This window comes from Amblyomma maculatum, chromosome 1, assembly GCF_055883805.1.
Source record: "Amblyomma maculatum isolate TAMU_Amacu chromosome 1, ASM5588380v1, whole genome shotgun sequence".
NCBI classification, from domain to species: Eukaryota; Metazoa; Arthropoda; class Arachnida; order Ixodida; family Ixodidae; genus Amblyomma; species Amblyomma maculatum.
In genome coordinates this window covers 249,075,544-249,092,174 of record NC_139344.1, presented here as the reverse complement: position 1 = coordinate 249,092,174, position 16,631 = coordinate 249,075,544, and the positions used below count along the sequence as shown (strand labels likewise).

The following is a 16,631-nucleotide window of genomic DNA, read 5'->3' as shown; positions in this document are numbered from 1 at the left end:
AAGCACATAGAGTGAGTTAGAGAAATAACTTGTGTTAATTACATTCTAGTGGAAATCAAGAAGATGAAATGGGCAGGGCATGTAATGCGTAGAGAGGACAACCGATGTTCGCTTAGGGTAATAAACGATTCCAAGGGAAGCAAATCGTCGCAGGGGACAGCAGAAAGCTAGGTGAGCGGATGAGGTTAAAAAGTTTGCAGGAGTAAAGTGGATGCAGCTGGCACAGGTAGAGGAGTATAGGAGAGGCCTTCACCCAGCAGTTGGTATAGTCTGGCCGATGATGACTACGAGCCATTGGAAACTTGTCCAGCTGCAACGAACTACACGGTTTGTTTGTAGCGATTCTGCTGTGAATACAAGCAGGTGCTTCACCATCTAGCCTGTCATGCCTACGACAGACAAAAGCATACTTGGAACTCTTATGGAGGTGATGCCACTTAGGTGCCAGTCACTAAATGTGTTTTCAAAACTGTTGGAAAGTCATACAGGGCCTATCGCCAGTGTGTTGAAACTAAGATAGCTCAAGCAATAATTTGAGCAGGCACAGAAGGCCATAAAGTAATGAATTTGAAGGGGAAAAAGGCTATACTTAAAGTGTCACCTATCTTCCCTGAAGGCGTTACTGGCCAGTACCCAAAAATTTATCGGCAGAGGCGCAGGATCAAAAAGCATATGCCCAAGATAGAAAGCAGAAATGTACTGTTCATTGATGTGAACTTCAAACTAGTGGCAATACTTGAGCGCATTATAGTTGTAAAGTCCACCTTTTAATCTTACAAAACAGTATAAATATCTTAGTTAAACGATCTTCAATTATGAAGTGTAGAAGGCAGCATTCCATTTGCTGCTATTTAACCCTTTGACTGCTTTTGCCGTACAGGTGCTGCGGCTGCATGCCGTCCCGCGGCGTTTTTGCAGTACGGGTATTGCGCTAAACACATAGCGTTTGAAATAGTTCGACACTGGAGGTGATTTTTTTTTTTTTTTTGAATATTCGACAGCCAAAGGGTTAAGTGAGGAAGCTAGAATTCTATTATTAAAAGCGAGTCTAGAATCTTGCTCCAAGACATAATGTGATTGCTCCAAAATTCTGGTTTTATTGCTTCAAAGCTGCTCCGAAGTTACTTTATTACTGCCCCCTGAGCTGTTCTAAAACGCTTGAGGCTGCTTCCACCTGTGTAAATATGATTACTTTCTTCCTCTGTACAGCGCTTCAGCCAAGAAAAAGCTCGGTTATAATTTCTTTTCCGTGTGTTTTTGTTTGTGTGACTAAACTATTTAAACTAATATTCTGCCTTAAGGTCTAAACCAACTTAATAATCTCCTTAATAATAAGCGAAGCATATAAGCAGAAGGAGCGATCACTTTCACTTTGACATTAGATGTTGCAGAAAGTCGAGTTCATCATGGTTGACAGCAAAGTCTTATTCATTGTAATAAATTTATGGCTGTATCAATACTTGTGCATGTTACTTTTGGAATGAGGTCTTTGAGATTGAGATAGATGTGGTCAGTGGTAGGGAGATGAACACAGCACTGACTGTCAACTGAGGTTTATTGGAAAACGGAGGAATTTATGCACATTTTCATAAAATGTGACTCAGCCGAAGTCAAAACGTCATATACACGTATACCAGTTTTCTCTCCTAACAAAGCATTGACAAAAAAAAAAAAGTAACAATAAACAAGAAATTACAAAAATCCAAAACACAAGTGAAGTAGTATACACCATGAGCAAGCACATGCCTCACCGCTAAACATTCGATGAAGACAAATGAAAAAGCCAGGTTGAGCTGTATACGGGCTTCTGTTGTCAAAATGTAAAGTATGAATGAGCAGGATTAAGTCGTGTCGTTAGCCTTAAAAACCACCAGATATAGAACCAAAAACTGCCATACAAGAAAAGATATAACATACTAAGCATTTTGAGTAAGCCTATGCTACTTACAGGATCTCAAGTTCTTTTTCACTGAGCATTATCGAAGGTGCACTGACGCACAAGCCCTTTTTCTGTTTGATGACTCTTGCCTCCAGAATCTCTCTTGTAATCTGCTTGTTGCTTCTACCAATAATCTTTGTTTTGTGAAGCCCAGTGCTTAAAGTCTGGCTCAATCGGAGGGGGTCTGTAGTGATTCGAGCATTGGTGGAAAGGGAAATAAAGAGAGAAAGTGGCTGGTTGCCTGTTTTGCAAATCGTTTTATACAAAGGGGAGAAATCATTATTTTTCTCCATCTCTGGTTTTTATTAATACTCAATGTGAAACTGTTGAAACAGTAGAGAAAAAATCTTCCAATTACACCACTGACAAGAACAAAACAATGGTTACCTGGTTTGTATTCTTACAGTCCTCATGCTTAAATTCAAGCTTGTGGGGATCTCAGACCCCTCTTAAATATTATGGGGGGGGGGGGGGGGTCTCTGACACACCCCCTGGCTTTAAGCCCTGTAGAAGCCAGGGCATACAACCTGTGCACCTGCTGCAGTGCAAAGCAACGTTTCCTTAGCAGATGTTTCTTTTTTGCACGTTTTTCATAGTTATAATTGTGTTCTCAGAGCCGTTCATTGAGGCATCTACCCGTTTGTCCAATGTAACATTTCCCACAGCTTAATGGGATCTCATACACCACACCTGTGCTGCAGGGTACAAATAAAGTCTGGTGTTTTATGCTACATGTGCGTCACTGCACACCACAAGTTTGAGTGATCCTACAAAGCTTCGATAACTTTTCTGAAGCTGTAAAAACTACTTCGATATTCACTTTTTTGCCTATTCGTTTCAAATCATGCGATATGCTGTGCAGATAGGGTATTGCAACCAGATTTTGTTGTATTCTGTCCACTGTGTTAGGCATAGCTTCCTTGCTGTTTGTTTTCATTTTTTTATAGGTTCCTTCAGCAACTGAGATGACACCATGTTCCGGATAGCCGGCTTCTTTCAACCTGTCAATTTGATGAATGAAGCTGCTTTCCAGGCATTTTCGAGATTATCTCATTCTTCTTTTGACACCTCTTCCTTTCTTCTGTCACTAAATCTCGTGTCAAACTTAAAATGGGAACAAATTTAAGCATTCCCATCAGGTGATGAGGAATGCTTTGTATATACTGATTCACTAAATGAGAAGCATGGGCATGTTCAACTCAAATAAAATTAGCTACATTTTCTTAATCTTCAAAAAGCATTTGATACAGTGACCCTTAAGGTTTTAACTACCAAACTAATCTACTTAATTGTCTTCTGCTGTCCATTTATTGCTATTCTTATGATTTTTTGCATCAGATTAATCAACCAAATCAAACCTGGTGATAATGTATCAGTAAAGGGGGTTGTAAAGGGTGGGGTTTATTCCATCTCCCATACTTTTTTCCTTAATTTAATAACACAAGCCCCAAAATTTAAACTTCCACGAGTTTGTCCTTCTAGAATGAACAAATTATGTCACTAAGTGTTCTGACAATGCAGTTTCAGTGAATAAGAATCTGTTGGCACCATGCAGGGGTTCATGCCGACGCCCATATCAGTATCTATATCAGTGTAAACTTTCCCAAAACATAATTTTGTTGGCATATTTAGCGCAAGAAATTTTTATGCGCGGGCCAAATTGAAACCACTGTGATGATCGAGCGCGTACCTGGCCATAACCTCCTCTATTTTTTTCGAAAAAAAATAGAGGAGGATATGACCTGGCTCACTTATGAGCCCGTTTCATATGTGCGGGTATACCTTGCTCTCGAAGCTTGCCGTCCCTCCTGTGCGCTACGAAGGAGCAAGTGACAACTTCGGAGCAGTACGCTGCCATCTACGCTACCTGCTCGGGTAGTTTCGGCCGTACACAGGCGAAACCGAAACTATACAGCGGGTGAGCGCAAATCGCCACGCTAGTCATGCATGCTGAATACGCGCCACGCACCGCCGCGGGTGTCACTCCTTTCATAATGTTCGAGAGCGCCCGGGAGGAATGGCTAGCGAAGCGATCGTACAACGTACACCCGTACATATATATGCCGCGCGCACTAAATTATCCTCGACCGAGAGGTTTCGTTTTCTGCCATGCGCGGCCTAAATTCATATTCTAAAAGCGGGGATGATAATTTAAAATACCGATATAGATATTATAATTGCGACCTCAGCAAACCTATAGCTGTTAGTAAATGAGGCGCTAGTGCGCATGACTAGTTAAAAAGTATTATCAGTTATATACCAGCGCCTGCTTAATTAATTGTTACCACGTGTTACCTATTGCCTGCTCCACACCACCGCAGAAATCGCACCGCATACACGGGCACAATTAAAAGCCTCCAGCCGAACCAACCCGTGAAACTACATGTTAATTCTGCAATGCCCGCAGTCCCGGCATATAGTTTCTTTTTTCACGACTCGCACCCGCAGCAGCGGAGGCTGCAACGTATTGCACGCCGCCCGTAAGCGTGTACGTGGCGTCGATCGGCATTGCAGTGCACCGTTGTGATCATTTAAGAGCCAACAGATCCCGTACGTCTTTGTTGGCCAGCGTGTATAAACGAACTGTCTGGCGACTCGAGCAGGGTAAGCCATGCTAATTCGACCAGGAGGCGACTTCGTGCCAGGAATTGCATGGTTGCGATTTTATAGGAAGTCAAGATTGAATTGCGATGGCCCAGTGGAAGCTAGGTGAAACGGGACTGCATGGCCATGTCACAAAAACGTAGCAGCCGCGGGCAAAACCAAGCACCCAACAACGCAACAGTGTCTTCTGCAGTCCCCCCCCCCCCCCCCCCTTCCCCGCTGTGCTGGTGCAGTTGGCGTACTCGACTTCTGTGTCCAAGGGTGTGGGATTCAATCCTGACTGGGGTGACTGCTTTTCGATGGGAGCGAATACTAACAAGGCGCCCGCGTGTACTGCGCGATACGGTAAAAACCCAGCTAGCTGGTCGAAATTTTCGGAGCCTTCCACTATATACGGCGTATCTCATAGCCTGATCGAGTTGCTTCGGGACCTCATAAACCAAACCAACCCATCTTTTGCAGTGCAGTTTAATTCGTCCCCCACGTACCCACCTCGCATACACAGCATATGTAACGCGACTCATTCGAACATTTGACCTCGAGAGCTATTATTCGAACTGAAGTGGAAGTGCGAATTTTCATGTTGCACTTGATCTCAGTGCGTGGTTATGCATATGTTTGTTGTGAACATAAAATATGGAAAAAGAAGTGAATTTTTTTTACTATATATTTTGCGCGGCCGGATTTACAAGCAATGGTATATCCAGCAACCAAATGACCGTTTATATCGAACAATTTGTTCAAATTATTCCATGTTGGTCTCTAACAAATACAGTGCGTGAAATATGCATCAGAGTGAATTGCCGAACTTTCGTCCTCTGATGTGCTCCTTATTAGCTTCGCCGGTTACGCGACTGCCATAGGGCTGCGCTGTAAGCTAAACTCGATAATATATTTTATGTGCTCAATTAGTAGAGATGGCTTACCTGCTTATAGTGCAATAATCAGCGAAAATTGATGGCCATTAGCAACCAAACTGGAAAGAGGGTTGAATCCGTGCCGCGGAGGGCGTGGCGTCGCTAGGAGAATCGACGGCGACGATGCGCCGGCCGACAGCTGCCAGTCGATGACCAGACGCATTGCATGCTTGGTTTGTAAAGGTGACCACTGCACAAGTGCTGCCGATATTTTACGTCGCAGTCGACAAGATAGAAGTGAAAGCGATTAAGTTGACTTACATTGCACTCTCTCCAGGCGTTTTAATTGAGCAGTAGCCCGTCCATGTTTGGTGTCAGTGCTGCGTTTTCATTTTTAGTATCAACCAAGCAGCTCGATTAGACCACTATTAATTGTGCTTGAGGGAGTATATATGACAAACACTAAGTGACGACTAGATATATCAAATTTTCTTTATTAAATATAGTAGTTGGCAGGGCCCTTACCTGCAGGTATACTTAAAGCCTGATAGCATCTGGTTTAAGCACCCTTCCATATATATTTCACGGAAATCAGATTAAGCCTAGCTGAGTCCACTTAGAAAGGTACCCTCTCGCAAAACATGGCTTGCCAGTGCAAAAGCACGAAGGTACTGTATAGAAACTAGCAGATGTCGTCCTTGCATGATGGAAACTGGCAGCTTGAAATATGAAATCTATGTGTGCCAGGAGGAATTCTATGTAATATTAAGCATTGCAATACTTTGCTTGAAAGCATATGCTTTTTTTTTTTTTGCTCATTAGTTTCATTCACAGTGCACATATGAGGTGTCCACTCGGAGACATTTACTCTATTTTCCTTTTCCAAAAGCTTGCTTCGTCCCTGACAGAGTACTGCCAAATTTTTCACTGTTTTAAGCTAAGAAAATTTCTCCCTGCAAAATTGGAAAGTGTGCCAAGTAATTAAGTAAGGCAACAATGCTATGCTTCAGAATACTCAGGCTACTGGAGGCATTAAGCTGAAAGTTTCATCATTAAAATCTTGTCAAACATGAGGATAGTCTGAAACTGAATTGATAAACTACTTAGGTTAATACTGCATTTATGGCTCCAAAATGGCTGGGATCACACATGTATGCTGATGGTACAGTGTAGCAACTTTTGCTGCTATACGTACCTTAATTACTATTTCTCAATTTTTTGGAACGCTGTCATCTTGACAATGCTATATTTTTAACTGCCGATTTTACTTACAATTACTGTGCCTAAAGGTTAAAGGTGTGGGAAAGGTTATACCAGAAACTGAAATACACCTAAATTGAGCAAATGCAACAAATATTTCGGGGGCACTTCAGCACCGCTGTTAAGAAAAACATGCCACAGCATTTACGACTCCTGTATCCTCATCCCTGTACATTTAGTTGGCTACTTGTTGACTCACCAATCTTAGTTTGCACTTTTATCACACATACAAATTTGTAAAATTACTAATTACTGCATTATGTAAATGAACTCCCAACTCACACATCTGACTTGGGATTCTGAAAGGCAATGAGTTTTTCTCATGTCAAAGGAGCTGCTTGGGTAGATAGCTGGACCATACCATGGTCCCCACATCACACAGACCAATCCATCCGGTCATACTTTCTGCCACTCATCCTTGTCGCTCAAATTGCCTTTTTTGGTAAATATGGCCTTTTAATGCAGTCACATTAAATTAGGCGAGGGCTTCAACTATTGTTACATGTAAAGAATTACTGCACACGCTTTTTTTTTTTATGCCCTTTTAGTATGCTGCCTCACCATCCCAGTAGCATATAGGCACTGCAATAGCGTATTGAGAGGGTATCCAAGGTTAGAATTTCATTGCTACAAGCATGTCACCTCGCTATTGAACACAATTCACTTTGAAGGGTTAAGAGTTCAATATTTTAGTAAAGTGATTAGCATTGCCAAATGTTTGAGCATTACGTGAGGTGACAGTATGGGTGTAAGCATTGCAATTAAGAAAGTTGCTGCTCATCTGCAAAATACTGAATTAAACCAACCTTATGCAATTCAACAAACACCGCCCACTTTGCCATTTTATCATCAGTCCCTGTCTGCAGTTCGAAACATCTTCATTGGGCTTACCTCTAAAAATTGTCTACGAAACATATTTGTGAATGTTTCTTACTTCACTGGTTTTGCAGATTATTTCCAGTCTCAAAAGGAATAACAAATACATGTGGTTCTATGACACATACAGTAAATACTTACCTTTCTAGGTAGGTTACAAAAGGGAAGTAATGCAGAAGGTAGGCAGTCTAAACATAAATGAGTGTGTCAACATGGTGTTTTGGCACTGGAGTGTTTATTACTCCAATCATGTTAGTTAATAATGAATGAAAAGGCACATAAGTAGGAATACTTTATTTTGACACAGAAGCTATGGCCAGTGTGTGTGTTGCCATTATGCTCGTAAGTGAAGTGCAGACTTGTGAGTACACTGTTGAGCCAGTAGCACAGGGAGCAGTCAACTTGGGCCAGGGAATGCCATGCTTTGAAAGGTGGGCAGCTGTTGTGATCTCTCAACTAGTATCAGTCACGTGCAGGATCGGCTGTCACGGGGAGAAAAAACAAAATAATGCAACTCAGAACAATAACAAAACACCCAGAGAAACTCAGAGACGTACCAAATTTAAATAAAAAGATAGCAGGACTGCAGCTAATGCAGCAGCTCATATATTCTAATAGTGGATTTGCATATGGTCACTACACCCTCAAAAAGGAAAGAAGCACAAATGCTGCATTCATGACTCGTCAAAGGAACCAGACAAAAAGAAAAGTGTGCACCCTGTAGCATAGCTCAAGAATGAGAAAAGCCAAAACAATGAAAAGGTTACCCTAAGTATGGCCAGTACTAGTGCTCTCTGCATGCGTGTGACAATGTATCACTGCAGTGCACATGCACAGCAGAAATGGACACCATGGGTGGTAAAGAACTGATATGAAGTTATCAACACTGGCCGCAGACATCAGAACAGACAGCTGATTGTGCTTTGGTATACCGCAAGCGTGCGGGCTTTGGTAGGTTGTGAAGCATATAAATAAACATTGAGACATCTTGAAAACCATGTGTGCACATTTTCATTTGCTGCTGCATCCAAGAAGTTTCGCTTGCACTGTTCATTAGACGACATGCGTTGCTCTCGGATTGTAGCGTTTGTCGACTACACAGCATGATTCCAGAATTGCGACTGACTCAGCTGTGAACATTTCATTTTTCTAAACTTGTGAAATCCTTCCTATGGGCTGTGAAAAAGAATGAGGACATGTTCCACCGAAACGTAGTCGCTCGCCCTCTATAATGCACATGATGGCAGCGATAAGTCATTTTGTGCCAAACAGTAATTTCCATACAAGTAACAAGAAGTTCTCAAACTATGTGACAGGACCATAGCTATTTACTTTGAGGGTGGCCACAGCAAACGGGCAACAACCACAAGATGGCCAAATCCCTCACCGAACTACAGCACCACAACAGTTGCTACAATGCTAGCATCATAAAACCACTGGCTGTCTTTGATATATGGTCCTCATCACAAATACACCAGTTCATGTTGTTAAGGAGGCTGTCCATGAGCATCATACTTCTCAAAGCAGCTAAAAAATATTGCAAACAGAGACCAACACTTGACTTTAAGTGCAGTAGCAGCACTACTAACATTCAGACACCCTGAAACAGATAAGACAAAAATTCAATTATAAGTTATTTAGCGGTTGAAGATAAAAACCAGGCGATGATCTGTACAGAGTAATGTTTTGCATGTCGTTAACAAGCAAAATGCGACCAAAATTAGGTACATATGCTCCTGTAAGATGAAGTGCTGCACTGGCCTAGCCCAAGCAGTGCGAGTACCTCCAGTCAAAACGCTTTCAAGTGCCATCATCCATGAGATGGTTGCCCAATAGCAATCGGAATTTTCATAATGCAGTGTTCCTTATCTTCGGCCAGCATTTTTCACTCTTCCCAATGGATGCAACCCTCCCCAAAACTCCAAATTGAAGACATCAATTCAGTCATGAAGAATTGTCAATAATGACCTGAACCACAAACCAACTTGGAGAGGTGGAAGCAGGCTCGAGCACTTTGAAGCTATAAAACGGGAGTTTTGAAGCATTCAAATTGTTTTGAAGCACATTTCTAAAGTCAAAAGATTTTATTAGCTGAATTTTTTATACTTGACATAACAAAATAACCTATTTGTCTCCTTTTTATTCAAAGATCAATGCATTGCTGAAAATACAAGACTAACAGCCAAAACATGTACAGATGTTTAAAATAACACAAATGACCTTAGCAACAATTTGGAACAAACTAGCAGAAAATGCAATGCTTGTTTCTATACTTGATGCCCGAACGATAAGTTTGACTAAAAGCATGACTCTTTTAGCTTGAGAAATGTGGACTATACCACTATGATGTGCTCAAGCAGCACTAGACTAGTTCGGAGTTCACATCAATAAGCAGCACATTTCCACTCTCTATCTTGTGCATATAATTTTTTTTTATCCATGCCTGTTCTGATAAAATTTCCAAGGCACTGATCAGTAATAACTTAAGTGAGGATAGACTGCACTCAAGGATAGCCCTTTCCTCCTTCAGATGCCCTACTCCATGGCTTTCTGTCAGTGGCTTCTCATGTTTTCGCTTGAGTGGCACCGGAGCTTCCTTAGTTTTAACATGTTAATGATGGGCCCTCCATGGCTGCCCAACACTTGTGACATTTCTAATGATTGACACCTTCATGGTGTCACACCCATAATACTGTATGTTTTTGTCTGACGTATGTTTGACAAGCTTATTATTAACAAAGAGGTCCAATGAAATAGATCTACGACTGCCAGAAATGAGGCTCATGCTGGTCTGGCTTATGGGATTTAATGTCCCAAAGCAACACAGGCTATGAGAGGCTCATGTTCTTCTATTTAGTAGAAAAGGAAAAAATTGAGGAAAGCATATAATTAACTAATAAAAACAAAATCTGCATTGGTGATGAATGGCAATTAGCAGGGTATCTACTCTCAAATGAGAAATAACTCATTGCAAACTAGGAAAACAAAACAAAAACAAGAAACATGCCACCGTTGAGGTCCAAGACCTCCACATTATGCATTCTCTGCTTTACAAACTAGCTACAATAATGGCTGTGCAATCTTTTACTTTCAAGCTATTTATGTTGCATGTATCCCAACATAGACAGCGTTCATCAGTGCTAAACTAAACCACAGCAGCAGACGTGGGAATGCCCTGTAAATACAGCAACAAGGTTAACGACTGGGCGAGTTGGTAATCATTCATTTTAAACCAGCCAAAAGACGAGACACAGAAGCCAGCCTCATCTCGTTCGCTTCTATTCTCTGTCTGGTCTTTTGGCTGGTTTAAAATGAAATACAGCAATTGCCAAGTAGAACATGATGTGGAGCGTGGTGTCTGAAGGGTTGTGTATGAACGAGCCGCGCCGGCGTGGCACGCCACTGCTCGTAGTGTGCCCAACCTCCGACAGGCAGTGAGACTCACGGATTCGGGCAGTACGGCCAGTGTGACTCTTTCGTCTTCCCATGATAACTCTAGACTGTTAGAAATTAGCTGAAAAAAAAAAAAAAAAAAAAAAAAAAATGTATTAGTTTAGGCCGTTTACAGTCTCCAAACACACCACAAAATGTCAGCTGTATTGCATTTCGCTTCTGCTTAAGGGGGGACATGGCTCTTAAAATTATTTTCCAATTTTTGACCAAATTTGATAAAACATGGCATTCTGATTCAGTTTCTTGCACTGATTTCAAACATGCAACCATTTTTCCAACTGGCCAATTAGTTCAAGAGATAATGAAATTAATTGTTCATAATTTGCAGAAACAATGAAAAAATAACAGCACTACAAAAAATTCACATGGACACTTTGCTCGGTACTAGAAAGAGTAATGAATACAATGTTAGGAGCATTTGTTTTTTTTAACAAATATATGTTATAGCAGTTCAAAGTTTTCAATTTTGCTCTAAATCAGACAGGAAGGCACTCACATTTGGAGCAGTGAATTTTAAACTGCTATAACATCGCTAATATTTGTTATACAAAAGTGCGCATAACATTGTATTTGTTATGCTTTCTAGTACCTAGCAAAGTGTTCATGTTAATTTTTTGTAGTGCGGTTATTTTTTCATTGTTCCCGCAAATTATGAACAATTTAATTTTATCTTTTGAACTAATTGGCCAATTGGAAACATAATTATATATTTGAAATCAGTGCAAGAAACTAAATCAGAATACCAGGTTTTATCAAATTTGTTGAAAAACATAGGAAAAATAGCTTTAAGAGCGACAACGAGACAAACGCGAGAGCTGCCGCTTTCAACTATTGTGACAAGAATTCCCCACCGGAAAGGAACGCGGGGTGTTTGGCCAGACGGCGACAGCAGCCCAGTCGGGCCATCGGGAAACAAAAAGGTTCAAGTGAATCCCGGCGTCTTCCCGCCTGGGTCAGTACCCTCAAGCCGGCCACGCGGTCATCCCCTTCGTCTGGTCGACAGCGCGCAACGGCCCTTGCGACGCAGACGGTGTGGCCCAGACCAAATCCTTGCTAGCCATCTACACTACTCTTCTCCAATTCGTCTTGCCGACGGCGCGCAGTGGCGCGTTCGACATGGTTCGACAAGGGAGTGCCCCCCGACAATGGGACGCAGACAGACGCCGATCGACGCAGGTGTGTGCCAGACTGTGAGACGCCGGCAGTCAGTGAGCTCCTCGTGTGCTGCCCTTTACACTGCCACAGCGGCTTCCTCCTTCCCCACCAAGTCTAAACTTTTGAGGGGGCCCCGAAAAAAAGAGAGAGAGAGAGAAGAAAGTAATCGGACTTCTTGTGAGGAGGCTTTAATATTTAGACACCGCATGCAGCAAAATATAACATTAAAATCTCGAGGAAACGCGCGGCGTCCCCGCCCTGTGGTGTGCGAGAGGCGCTGTTATATCATAGCTATATTTATCACACCGCCACCAGGGCCGGCATGTGTTCTGGCTGCAATGCTCTTCGCTGATTCTGCATGTAGAAGGTCCCCCCCGCCTCCAATTTCCCCTTTCGAGAAAGATGGCGCCGTTGCAGCAGCAAGACTGTATCTGTGGCTGAGGCGTACCGAGTGTTGAACAGCAACCTTGGAAAAGGCCAAACCTCATAAAGCGTTCAGACGTTGGCCCTTCCCAGTGGTTTGTATGAGGTTTCCAGTTCCTAGTCTCCAGTGGTATACAAAACTGATCATATGCGGAAGCACCTTAACGCAGACCAGACTGTCTGTGCTCGCTGATAGCTTAAACAGCCTCATCCAGCGCTACTCTAATTTATTAGGCGAATGCCACGCTGCACCACACTACAGTAACCCTCAGATGGCATTTTACGCTTTAAAACATGCAAGAGCGGTGTCTGACTGCTGCTCTTCAGTCACAGAGGGGAGTAATTTCATATATTCGTTTGAATCGTTCAATGTGGCCGGCGCACGTCTAATTGTTTACGACATTAATTGACTCATTTAAACAATGCTCATTCAAGATTTATCTTATTTCAACGTCAAGGAGATTTCTAAACTCTATCAAGCCTTTGCGGCTATTTCTGTTATGATATGTTCCAATCAACCACTAAAAATGAAAACCATATCTACGTTTGGTTTTGAATTTTTTCACAACGAAAAAAAAAAAAAAAAAAAAAAAAAAAAGTGTACATGACATCAAAAAAACAAAAGAGCTATGTCTGGAGTAATGGTCCCCAACCGGCTCAAGGTATGAGGATGCTGTAGCACAGGCGTTCGGATCACTTCGGCCACATGGAGTTCTTCAATGAAACTCATCTATAAGCATATGCCTGCCATGCTTTCAGCTCAGACCGAAATGCTGTCTCCCAATTAGGATCAGACTAGGGCATCCCAGCTCAGTACTCGAGAGCTTTTAATGACTAAGCCACCGCGGTGCTGTAATAAGCAAATAAATAAGCTATGAAGACTAAACCTTTTTCTCGGAGCGTACCATAGTTATTTCATCAGTTTCGTTGCTGCGATGCCGCGGATGTGTATTTTACTCTGACAAAGTGACTATAAATCTGACATCGGCTCTCTGTGTACAAGCCCGAATCCGGCTCGGGCCCGCATGTTTAAGTCCACCCCGGGTCCAGCAAAAATGTTCATGAGTCGGCCCAGACGACCCGTGGGCTGAGCCGCACCCGGCTTTTGGGCCGGCCCATGCCCACGCAGTGTCGTGTGAAGCACGTGCTACCTTCACCTGACACTTCTACACAAGGTTTGACTATCCTCTATTTTTTCGGTTCCTGGGGCTGCCTTTCAGTGGGTCGCTTTCTACTTTTCGAAGTCTGAAAGGTAGGCAAGGCCAGCAGAGAATATCGTGGGGATCGCTTCCTTTGCTAGCAACGAGCAACGCTTTGTAGCACATGCCCATTTAACTCTGTCATCCATGTTTTGGACACAAACCTGGGCTCCAAATGCCCCTCACAAACAGTGACTGTATAGCTCGGTCCTATCTTGGTATGCCGGCCGCCATAGCTGAAGCTGTTCGACATCTTTTCGCACCGAAAAAAGCTGACATTTTTCATTGCAGAATACGTAGCCTGTATCGCAGTGCAGAACAATGTACGTTTTTTCCACATTACATTACAACTTAGAATATACCATGATCGAAGAAAGGCGTGGAGCGGGGACGTCAGCGAAAGTTGAGAACTGACTGCCATTTCTTGCGGCAACCAGCGAACCCGCGGCCACCAACAGTCAACGAAGTCTCTCGGCAGCCTACAGAAATCAGCGCATCGGTATCGCCACTTACTGTTTGGTGCTCACGCACTTCTATTCTAACACCATGATGCGGAGGTTGTGGGTCCGGGCCGACCAGAGGCATATGGTAGTTTTTTGCTTGACAATTACTTCAGACAAACTCATTATGAAATATCCATTGACAGCCACGCCATTATGGGCATAGAGCAGCGGTCTCAAACTCATATTGCTACGGGGGCCGCATTGACAAAGCCTTTTCTCTCATGACCCAGGAGCCAGAAAACAAAGTAAACGATAAAATGAACAAAAATAAGCATAACTTCTTTTTTCCAGACCAAGCCCTTCCATTATTGCAAAAGAAAAGCAACGTGTGCTCCTTTCCGCTTGAATGCCGGACAAAAGCAGTTTCAGGATCACTCGGAGAGAGGTACTGAAATGACATACCTGTTAATAAATACTACACTTATAATCCTCAGCAAGAAAAAAAAAAAGCACACTTCGAAATAAAAGAAAAGGCAGGATGTCAGGCTTCTTGCTTTTGAAGGCATAGTGATGTCAAATGAAAGTTCATGCAGATTAAGTGGTCAACGCCTTATCAAAAATGAACGCGTACTAACTGGGTACTAAGTCTAAGCTTATTTTAGTTCGAAATTAAGGCTGGTGGTAATGCTTTCAAAACGTCGGCTAAAAATTGAGCTGGGCAGACTGCATCACGCAGCTTCGTTGGCCGTGCTCCAAGACCCCTGGCATAAAAGGATCATCTCTGATGAGCGGAAAGAGACTGCCCGGCGCAGCTACGCCAGAAGATGCAGGAGATGACAAAGCAAGTGAGTGCGAGGGCGTGCTCACAATTCTTGCTGCTACAGTGAGCCTCATTTGCTAGGTTGCTTTGATTAATGTGAAGCAACCCTGCCACAATCGGCTGGTAGGCACATCGGTGCCCGGAGAAGCTGTCACTGTTTTTAGCTGCTCAACGGCCCTGATAGTAACCAAATAAATAAATAAATTAAGTTCTTGCAGCAACTTTGTCACACGCACAAAAAAGCGACACAACCAATCTGTGTAGGAATACCATTCGTTAAAGAAGGCAGCTTTGCTAGTTTCTCACAGCGAATTGAGAAGACAATATAGTGTAGTTTGATCTTCCATCTCGTGCAAACATTTCTTAGTCTCTTAGTCTGAATCAATGTTCTTAGTCTGAATCAACTGTTACATTGCACACTGTTTGCGATGCATTAATTGCAGCTGAGAAAGAAAGGCTGCGAACTACAAGCTGGACACCGCAGCTGCAGGAAGCTGCAGGGATGCTTGCTTATTCGAATCCTTCATGCACTCTATGCAAACTGGTGACCTGTGCCATGTTCCCTATGTAAAAGTTAAAACAAATGACCAGTGCCGGTGGCACAGCAATTGTTTTGAAATTAAGTACAGGGCTCACCTTGTGGCGTTGGAGCATATGCTGCCTCCGCCTTTCCTAGTTCAGCCTCAGCCTCAGCAGCCAGCAAGCCCATGCTAGACTCCAAAACACACATCAGGAAGGTCCCTGCGTACAAATATTAGACGTCAGCTTATAAGCGATGTTTACACACAAAAAAAAAATTAAGACAAGTACAAGGCGAAATCGCTTACCTCACCGTAATTAGAAAGTGGCCCTGCATACACTTGACAGTGCGCAGTCATAAAATGAGGTATGAAATCATTATTCTACACCGCGTCATTACAATGCGGGTCACACAAAGGGTCACGTCGCACAAATGGTTAGTACGTCGTGGTGCACCGAAACAAAAGCTTCCCACACAGGCCTGTGTGATCCTCGCCTTTCCTGCTTCTACGCGTTGATTTGTCATGTCCTAGTATCTCCTTAAGTCCCTCCATCAGCTCAAAGACGTTACAATCATTAAATATTCATCCAGACCGCTGAGGAAAGTTCACCCAAGTTTCCCGCCATTTTTAGGCGCACGCAAGACTGGTAGTCAGGCGTGTTTTACATGACTGATACTTTCGTGCGGTTGGCCTAATAAACGGTATTTATCCGCATGTTCCTTGGTGTCGAACTACGTTGAGCTTTCGATTGAAACTTTCTATAATACACCTTTGGGCCGTTCGGGCCCACTGCCGGCCAAGCAGGCTCAATGGTCGTCAACAGAACATTCGGGCGCAGGGAAGTTGAAAACTAAATGTAGAGTTCCAGACAGCGGGCAATGACTCAATACATGCATACTGAAATATCTAAAAAATAGAAAAAATTGCTTACGTACCGTACAACACGAGAGCTCACGGCTGGCACGGCGACGCAGCTGACGCAGCTCCCACGGCTCCGACGACCAGCCATTCTGCTACTAAAAACAACCACCTACCCAACAAACAATAGCCGGACGTGACGTTTTTTTTAAACCAGATAAGA

At 42.9% G+C, this 16,631-nt stretch overlaps 1 long non-coding RNA gene across 1 annotated transcript; it reads right to left on the bottom strand.

Annotated features, from left to right (window-relative positions):
- Positions 1-7,815: 7,815 nt before the first annotated feature.
- Positions 7,816-16,596, bottom strand: LOC146206190 (uncharacterized). The gene is made up of 4 exons (XR_014704380.1): positions 16,486-16,596; positions 15,666-15,770; positions 10,982-11,050; positions 7,816-8,018 (listed from the first exon to the last, which is right to left on the bottom strand). It is a non-coding gene; the product is annotated as an uncharacterized LOC146206190 (long non-coding RNA).
- Positions 16,597-16,631: the final 35 nt, after the last annotated feature.